The sequence below is a fragment of the Equus przewalskii genome, chromosome 31 (assembly GCF_037783145.1).
Source record: "Equus przewalskii isolate Varuska chromosome 31, EquPr2, whole genome shotgun sequence".
Classification (NCBI taxonomy): domain Eukaryota; kingdom Metazoa; phylum Chordata; class Mammalia; order Perissodactyla; family Equidae; genus Equus; species Equus przewalskii.
In genome coordinates, this window is record NC_091861.1 from 2,448,134 (window position 1) to 2,458,453 (window position 10,320).

Here is a 10,320-nt window from a genome sequence, read left to right on the forward strand (position 1 = left end):
CACTTTCCTCAATTCATCCTTAATATAAGTATACCAACTTAAATTCATATGTTGAGTAATTTTACTTCTCTCCCTTCTTGCTTACTCAAGAAGCTTAGATTTATTTTTAGACAGATATTTATATGGCTCCTTTTTATAAATTAAAATTATTGAAAGGTGTTTATAACAGAGGTGATATTCACAGTTTATTTCCTCCTCAAAGAGACAAGTTTTAACAAGTTAGTTCTAAGATGGGACTTAGAAAAATTTCAGTGGAGTTGGATTTCTGGGTGTGTGGCTGTGGATGGAGATTTTCTGAGGATGGGAGATTATATGCAATTTTACCGATATTTTTCCCACCAGCATGAGATTTCATCTCACGATAAGTCGCTTTTCTGCAATTTACCACAAGGAACTTAATCTCAACGAAAAAGGGATGTTGGGAGCTGCCGATCCTCCCTTTGCCTCATTATCACGTCCCCCTCCCCCGGGTACTCCAACATCCTCTCCTGTAGCCTAATTAAATTGCTGTGTAACCCACACAAAGAGGAACTGTGCTGAGGTCTAATTGTGCTGTACTCTAACCTAGATGCTTTGTAGACATTGTATCATTTAATCCTTACAACACTTGGGAAGTTTTATATTTAACATATTTATATTTATTTATAAATATATTTGTTTATTGTTTTATTTATTCATTTATTTATGTTATAGATGAGGAAACAAAAGTTTTTGAAAGTCACATAGCTGGTAGATGATACAGTCATAATTCAAAGCTGGAGTGAGTAACTCCAAAGTCCATGTTCTTCCCATGACATCTACGACCTGTAATCTTCTAGCCACATCCAGGGCTACTTGAAATGATGCCTCACAAGAACGATAGTGGCCACATCATACTCTTACATCAGTTTCCCATTTAGATCTTGTTTTCGTTCATTTTGATTGGTATGGTATCTTATTTATTTATTTAAAAAATTTTTTAAATCATATGCTTCTTAAAATTTTATTTTTAATCTTAAGGTATGCAAAGTGATTATTTAATATACATGTATATTGTGAAGTGATTACCACAATCAACTTCATTAACACATCCATCACCTCACATAGTTACCAGTTTTGTGTGGGTGGTAAGAACACTTAGGATCTACTCTTAGAAACTTTAAGTACATAATACGGTATAATTTACTATAATCACCATGCTGAGCATTAGATCCCCAGAACTTATTCATCTTACAACTGAAAATCTGTACTCTTTACCAACATCTCTCCCCATTTCGCCCACCCCTGAGTTCCTGGCAGCCACTGTTCTATTCTCTGGTTCTATGAGTTTGACTTTTAAAAAACTCCACATATAAGAGAGATCATATAGTATTTGTCTTTCTGTGTCTGGCTTAATTCATTTAGCATATTGTCCTCCGGGTTCATCTTTGTTGTCACGAATGGCAGGATTTCCTTCCTTTTATGGCTGCATAATATTTCGTTGTATATATACCACATTTTCTTTATCCATTCATCCATTCACGGACACTTGGATTGTACACAGCAAAGAAAACAATCAACAAAATGAAAAGGCAGCATATGGAGTAGGAGAAAATATTTGTAAACCATATATCTGATAAGGGGTTAATATCCAAAATATAAAAGAAACTTATACAACTCCATAGGAAAAAAAAATTTTTGATTAAAAAGTGGGCAGGGGCCAGCCTGGTGGCATAGTGGTTAAGTTTGTGTGCTCTGCTTTGGTGGCCTGGGGTTCTTACCTTTTTTCCCCTATGATTTTTTTCATCTGGCTTCTTTCAAGACTTTTTCTTTGTCTCTGATTTGTCTATAGTTTGGAAATAACGTGTCTAAGTCTAGTTCTTTTGGCATTTATCCTGCTTGGTGTTCTCTGAGCTTCCTGGATTTGTGGTTGAATATCTTACATTAGTTTGGGGAAATTCTGTCATTATTGTTTCCAATATTTGTTCTGTTCCTTTCTCCTTTTCTTCTCCTTTTATTATTCCTATTATGTATATGTTACCCCTTTTGTAGTTGTCCCACAGCCCTTGGATATTCAGTTAGTTTTTCAGTCTTTGTTCTTTTTGCTTTTCGGTTTTCAAAGTTTCCATTGGTATGTTCTCAAGCTCAGAGATTCTTTTCTAAGCCATGTCTAGTCTACAAGGAATCCCATCAAAGGTGTTAATCATTCCTGTTGCAGTGTTGTTTTTTTAATCTCTGGAGTTTCTTTTTGGTTCTTTCTCAAGATTCCCATCTCTCAGCTTCCGCTGCCCATCTGTTCTTGCATGCTGTCTACTCTGTCCATTAGAGCCCTTAGCATATTAATCATAGCTATTTTAAATTCCCAGTCCAGTAATTCCAACATCCCTGCCGTGCTTGGCAGGGATTCAGAGCTTGCTCTGTTTCTTCAAATTGTGATTGTCACCTTTTAGTATGTCTTGTAATTCTTTTTTGATGGCTGAACATGATGGGCTTGTTAAAAGGCACTGCTGTAAAGAGGTCTTTGGTAATGAGTTGGTAAGGTATGAGGAGACAGGAGGTGTTCTACAGCCCTACGATTAGCTCTCAGTCTTTTAGGGGGCCTATGTCCCTGGACTGTGAACTTCATAAGTGTTTCTCAGTTTTTCCTCCCTTCTTAGGTGGGACAGGATGGCTAGAGTGGCTGGAGTTGGCTATTTCCCTTCCCCAGGTCAGTTAGGCTCTGATTATATGCCAGCAGGTTAGGCTCTGGTTAACTAGCTTCCCCTGAGGGCAGGACTTGTAAGAACAGAATGCTCTGGCATATTTCAAAATGGTTCCTTTTTTTCTCCCCCTCCTGGAAGCAAGAGGAAATTTTTCTGTGATATTTACTGTGAGAACGTGGTCAAGTTCCTGGAGATAAATCTCGCAAAATATTGTGGGAGGTCCCCTATGACTGGCTCCCCCTGGAACTTTTAACTCTCAGACTTGTCGACATTGAGCCCCTAGCACTTCCTCAATTACAGTTCAGCTTTCCCCCCGGCACTGGCTCGCACAGCAGCTTCTGTGTATGAGTCTCTGCTCCAGACGCATTTGCCCATCTGCCTCTCCAATCTTGGACAAATTGGTTTGCCCTATGTCCTTCCTCTCTTAGCATCCAAGAGGAATTGCTGATTTTTCAGTATATTTAGCTTTTTACTTGTTGTTAGGACAAGCTCCTTTCATGTGCAACTGGAAACTCCTTCAACATTTTAATAAATATCATTTTATTAGATGGGCCTTTCCTGATTATTCTATGTAAATAGTAACCCCTCCCTCAGTCCACACTCACTCTGGCTTCTCCCTTCCTGCTTGGCTGTTCCTCGTGGCTGGAATTCCTTTGTGACATATGATATACTTACTTAATCCTTTGTTTATTGTCTTCCTTTCCCTCCTGGAAAGTATGCTCAGTTATGGCAAGAGTGTCTCTTCTGTTCACCTCTGTGTCACCAGTGTCTAGAAAAGTGCCCAATATACAGCAGGGGTTCAATTATTTACTTATTAGATGAATGAATGAGTTGGAGTCCACTTGGATCTTTTCACTATTGATATTCTATTCTGTGACTCAGTTGCTCATTTATTCCCTTTAAGTGCCATGAAACGTTGAGATGGAATGGCATCATTTGAGGGAAACACTTCCCATGTCGTTCTCATTGATTTTCCTTTCCTAGAAGCTAGTGATGAGGATCTGAAGCAAAGACGTGACTCACACCCCACCTGCTGTGAATGTCCTCTGCCCCCCTGCCACTTGCCTCTACCTCTGCTGCCCCTCTAATCTGGTCTTTGACATTAGAGCTCTGCTTCCTGGGCACCTTCCAATCCTTCACTTCTCTGTCTCAAGTCGCATAGGTCCCAGGCACCGCACAAACCTTCTCAGCAAATGCTGCAGCATCAGTAGAATAATAGGCACTCTCTGTCCTGGTATTTGTGCAAGTTCCAGTCTAACGATGAACCTAGCAGTAATTCATGGCTAGGAATATGTATCAGAAATCAAAACAGTGAAATTATGCTTTTGTTCTACAATGTACTAGAAAGATAAAAATAAACATAACAAATCTCATGAAAACATGTACAATAAAAATTCCCTATGTGTAAACACTGGTGTTGGTTCCCCTTCTGCTCTCTCCAGGCTGAAGCAGCAAGACCACTAACCTGGCAGCCGGGAGACATGGGCCTATCCTTCTATCTCCGACGATGTCACTGACTAGCTATGGGTCCTTAGATACGCCACTGCTTCCACTCTCTCAGATATGCCACTTCCACTCTCTCAGTTGCTCAGCTAAAATCCTTGAGTTCATTTTAACCCTTCTCTTTCCCTAATAACTTACATTAGTACATCTTGTGTGTCTACCTTCAAACTATACCCAGGATCGAAACATCAACTTCGCTGGTATCACCCTGGTTTAAGCCACTATCCTTTCTTCCCTGGGCTTCTGTTTCTCTTTTCCAAGCATAGATAACTCCTGAGATCACTTCCATCTCTAGTATTATATGAATCTTTGCGTTTTGTGAATCTGAGGTTACACAAGTTTTGATGCATTACCCCAAATAATAGAATGTATGTTGCTCTTTGCTACCAAAGAAAAAATAGGCGTGTGGGCAGCTTCTATCCTAAGAAGCAAGGGAGGAATTTCCACTTATAAACGTATATCCTGAGAATTCGGCCCAGGAGTCAGAGTGCGTGGAAATTGGTAAGGCCTGCTAGGTGGTTGCAACCTGAGCTGCTTTTACTCAGAAGACTCTGACACCAAATATGTGGGGTTTTTTTCACAACAACCAGTTCTCCAACTCTCTGAACACCAACTAGATGTCCTACAATTCAATTCACTTGTGATGCTAACTACCTGGAGTTAGCATCAGACCCCGCAGGTTCAAGGGCTCAGTCTCACAGGGCGTGCTCACTTCAGACCCCAGTTTCAAGGTTACCATACTTCTCTCCAATTTGGCTGCAAAATCGGGGGTCCGCACAACCCTGCCCTTTTGGGTTCGATAATTTGCTAGAACAGCTCAAAGAACTCAGGAAACCACTTTGCTTACTATTAGCAGTTCATTATAAAGATTACAACTCAGGAACAGTCAAGTGGAAGAGATGCATAGGGCAAGGTATGGCGGACTTCCAGTGCCTCTCTGGGTGTGCCACCCTCACAGCACATGGGTGCATTTGCCAACCAAGAAGCTCTCTGAACAGCACTGTTTAGGAGTTTTAATGGAGGCTCCATTACAGAGGCATGATTGATTAAATCACTGGCCATTAGTGACTAACTCACTCTCCAGCCTTTCTCCTCTCCCTGGAGGTTGAGGGATGGGGCTGAACTTCCAACCCATGGCTTGCTCTCTCTGGTAACCATCCCCATCTGGAAGCTATCTAGAGGTCCACAGCCACCAGTCATCTCATTAGCATGCAAAAGACAGTATTACCACTCCAGAGATTTCAAGGGCTTTAGGAGCTATGTGCTAGGAACCAGGGACAGAAACCAAACAATTATTTTTTTATTATATCACACCATCAACCCACAGCTTCTCTTTCCCTGATAAATAGATTTCTAGGCTATTCAATTCAGTCTGTTCTTTCAGACTTCTTTGTCTCTTGTTTGAGACAAAGTGGAGCCAAATTTTAAAAAAATTATGATCACATTTAGAGTCTTTTTTTTAAAGTGTGATTTTATTAATACAGTATGAAGCCAAAAATTGTTGTAAAGGTGAGCTTCCTGTAATCACAGGCAGAAACACAAAATCTTACCTGATACATAGAATCAGTCTTATGCCTTCACATAAGGCTGCAAATGATCTCAGACTGATGTCTTTACTTCAAAGGTTAGCTGGCTTTGTTAGTTAAAGCTATTTTTGTTGCATGTCAAACAAAATAAGTTAATTTATGCTACACTAGCAAACTGCCTCAATATTGTAGTGGCTCATAACAACAAAGTTTTATTTCTTGTTCATGTGACACATTCCTCTTGAGTCAGCTGGGACCCCTGCCCCTTGTCCTCTCACACTGGCATCCAGACTGGCAAAGCAGAGACTGTTTCAAATGCTGTCAGTCTCCATGGTGGAGGCAAAGAGCTCTGGATGGCCTTGGGCTTTGTCCTGGAATAAAATGCTCCGTGCTGGAAGTGACATCTATAACCATAGCATACAACTCATTGTCCAGAGTCACACAGCCCCCCTCAAACAAAAGGGCGGGGGTCGGGGGGCAGGAAATGCAAACCTATCAGGTGTCCAGAAGGTAGAGAGCCGAAAGATTAGATTACCAGCATCACAGTGACAGAAGGAGAGTGTAAGCTACTTAAGCAGAAAGAAAAAAATTTTAAAGGAGCTCAAAACCACTAGAACCAGAGAAGAAACAGCACTCTGTCTTCATTTCTCTTTCTTGCCTCTTTTTTCTAATCTCCTTCATCCTTCTTTTCCTTTCCATTTTCTGGCTTCTTCTAATTCTCTGGGACACATGAGGAGCATGTCCAGCATCACGTCCCCAGTTTTATATCTTTTCATCCAGTTACTCTGTTAAAACTGGCTTCTTTCTTTCAGTTGCAGGTGAAAGACCCTGATTGTTCATGCCTGGGCCAAATGCTCAAAATGGTCTAAACAATTCTTCTGTGTGTCAGGATCATTTGAAGAAAAGCAACAAAATCTACAGTTGCCACGTGAATGTGAGCAGGAACAGCTCTTAGAAGAAGAGGTTGTTTGGCAGATAATGAATAGATAAATAGTGTTTACCACAAATCTCTCTGCACATAAGACAATGCAAAGAAATGCTTTGAGGTTTCTCTGTGGGTCCAAGGCATGAATGGAAGGGAGTTGGGGGGAAGACGGTTATAAAAAAATCAACATTTGAATAGCTATTTTTTTGTCTGTATCCCCAGGTCTTAACATATGACAAATGATAAAATAAAATTGTAAGGAAAAAAATCTGGAGGAAAAAGAGTCACATCATTATGAGTAAAGATCACTAGGGTGAAACAATAATTTAAATTTTGATTTGCTAATAAGATGGACTGAAAACACATGCAGCAAAACAAAACTACAAAACTACAAAGCTATAGTAACCAAAACAGTATGATATTGTCATAAAAACAGACACACAGATCAATGGAACAGAAGGGAGAGCCCAGAAATAAACCCACATGCATATGGTCAATTAATTTATGACAAAGGTGCCAAAGAATGAAACTTATACCATACACAAAAATCAATTCAAAACGGATTAAAGACTTGAACCTAAGAAACCATAAAACTCCTAGAGGAAAACATAGGCAATAAGCTCCTTGACATTGGTCTTCGTCCTGATTTTTTGGACTTGACATCAAAAGCAAAGGCAATAAAAATAAAAATAAACAAGCAAGACTACGTCAAACTAAAAAGCTTCTGCACAGCAAAGGAAACCATCAACAAAATGAAAAGACAACCTACTGCATGGGAGAAAATATTTGAAACCATATTCTGATTAAAGGGTTAAGATCCAAAATATATAAGGAAAACCCACAGCTCAATAGCAAAAAAACCCCAACAATCCAATTAAAAAATGGGTGGAAGATCTGAATAGACATTTTTCCAAAGAATGGCCAACAGACACATGAAAGATACTCAACATCACTAATCAACAGGAAATGCAAATCAAAATCACAATGAGATATTATCTCACACCTGTTAGAATGGTGACTATCAAAAAGAGAAGAAATAACAAGTGTTAAGGATGTGGAGAAAAGGAAACCCTTGTGCACTGTTGGTAGGAAACATAAATTGGTGAAGCCAGTATGGAAAACAGTATGGAGGTTCCTCAAAAAATTAAAAATAGAACTACCATATGATCCAGCAATTCTACTTCTGGGTATTTATTCAAAGAAAACAAACTTGAAAAAATATCTATCTTCACTCCCATGTTCATTGAAGCATTATTTACAATAGTTAAGACATGGAAGCCACCTAAGTGTCCATCAATGGGTGACTGGATAAGAAGATGTAGTATATATATGGGTATGCAACACACACACACACACACACACACACACACAATGGAGTATTATTCAGCCATGAAACAGAAGAAAATCCCACCGTTTGCAGGATGACAATGGATGGATCTTGAGAAGATTATGCTAAGTGAAATAAGTCAGACAGAGAAAGACAAATACCGTATGATCTCACTTATATGTGAAATCTAAAAAAAGCCCCCAAAATTGAACTCATAGATACAGACAAAAGATTGGTAGTTGCCAAAAGTTGGGGTAGAGGTTAGGCAAAATAGGTAAAGGTGGTCAAAAGGTACAAACAGCAAGTTATGAAGTAAGTCAGTCCTGGGGATGTAATGTACAGCATGGTGGCTCTAGTTAAACATACTGTACTGTATATTTGAAAGTTGTCAAGTGAGTAGTTTGTAAAAGTTCTCATCACATGAAAAAAAACTTGTACCTACGTGTGGTGATGGACGTTAACTAGATTTATTGTAGTGGTCATTTCACATTATATACTTATGTGTATCAAATCATTGTGTGTACACGTGAAACTAATATAATGTCAATTGTATCTCAGTGAAAAACAGTTATGAATCGAAAAAACACTACAAGAAGAAATATGAAAATCTACCACATGGTGGAATATTTTTAGTACATTACTTTCATTAATTGATAAAACAAGCAAACCAAACATCAGGAAAGATACGGAGTATTTAGACAACAGATTAAGAAACTAGACCTACTATACATACATAGATTTTGCACTGCAAAATTGCTGAATATATATTCTTTCCAAATATACACAGAGCATTACAAAAATTAGCCATATAGTGGACCATAAATTTAATATCTCACAAATTTCAGAGGACTGAAATAAATATCTCCTAATATCTCAGTACAATGAAGTTGAATCAGAAACCAATTCAGAAGTAACATTCTGACAATTAAGAAGTACACCTATAAACTGGTGAAAGAAAAAAATCTTAATGCAAATCAGGATATATTTAAAAGTAAACAATAATGAAAGTATTGTTGTCAATGTATGTAGGATACAGGTAAAGCAGTATGAAAAAAGAAATGTATGGCCTTAAACACTAATAACACAAAGGAGGAAAGGATGAAAAGTAACGAGATAAGCATTCAACTCCAGGAGTTAGGGAAAAAAATAGCAGAGAAAAATCAAAATAAAATAGAAGGAAGCAAATAACAAAGATAAATGCAGAAAGTAATAAAATAGAAAATAAAATTAAAATCAATGAATACAACAAGGTAAAAGTTGTTTTTTTGAAACAACTCCTGGTAACTCTAGTCGAAAATAAAAGAGAGAATCCACAAATAAACAGTATTTGGAGTGAAAGATGATACAAAATTATAGATGTTGCAGACTTTAAAAAGATGGAAGAGGATATTATGAACAATTGTATGCCAATATCCTTAAATGAAATGGATAGATCTTAGAAAAACACAAAACTGACAACAAAAAGAAATAGAAACCTTATAAATTCTATAATCTCTAACGAAATTGACTTAGTAATCAAAAATATGACCACAAAGAAATATCTACCACTATATGGCTTTACCAGTAAGGTCTACAGTTAAAAAGATTGTAATTCCAATCTTGTACAAACTCTTGCATAAAATAGAAAAGGAGGAAAACATTTAATGAGAAATGAGAAAACTCATTTAATGAGACTGGACTAAACTCAGTACCAAAAACCTGAAGAAATACGGGAAAGAGAAATTACAGACCAATCTTACTATGATGATGAAAAAATCATCATAATAAATGAAAATGGCCAAATCCAACAATGTGTAAAATATGTAATGTAATGACATTTGTTTTATAATAGGAATGTAAGGTTTATTAACAATAACAAATAAATTAACCTAAATCACCACATTATCTAAATAAAGGAAAATAAATGAATCTCAATAAATGGAGAAAGATGGCTAAAGAATATCCACTGTCCACTTGTGATTTAAAATATTCTTAAAAATTATGAACAAGTGGGAAGTTCCATAATGCAATAAAAGTTACATAAAATAAACCTGCAGAAAGCATTGCAGTTAATGGTGAAGCACTGATAACACTCCCATTGAGATCAGAGACCAGACCAGAATGCCCAACATCATTTACCACTACACAGGGGGTCCTAGTCAGTCAGTACAATTGGTGAAGAAGGAAAACAAGGTATAAAAATCAGAAATGATCTGATTATGCACAGAGCATCCCAAATAATCTGTAAATTATTAGATTTAATAAGAAAATTTGGCACATATATAATACATAATCAATATACAAAGTGCATTGCATTTCCCTATGCTAGTAATAAAAAATGGCTAGAAAAGATACTGTTTACAGTAGCAGCAAAGATATGAAGTAGCCATGGATAAGTCT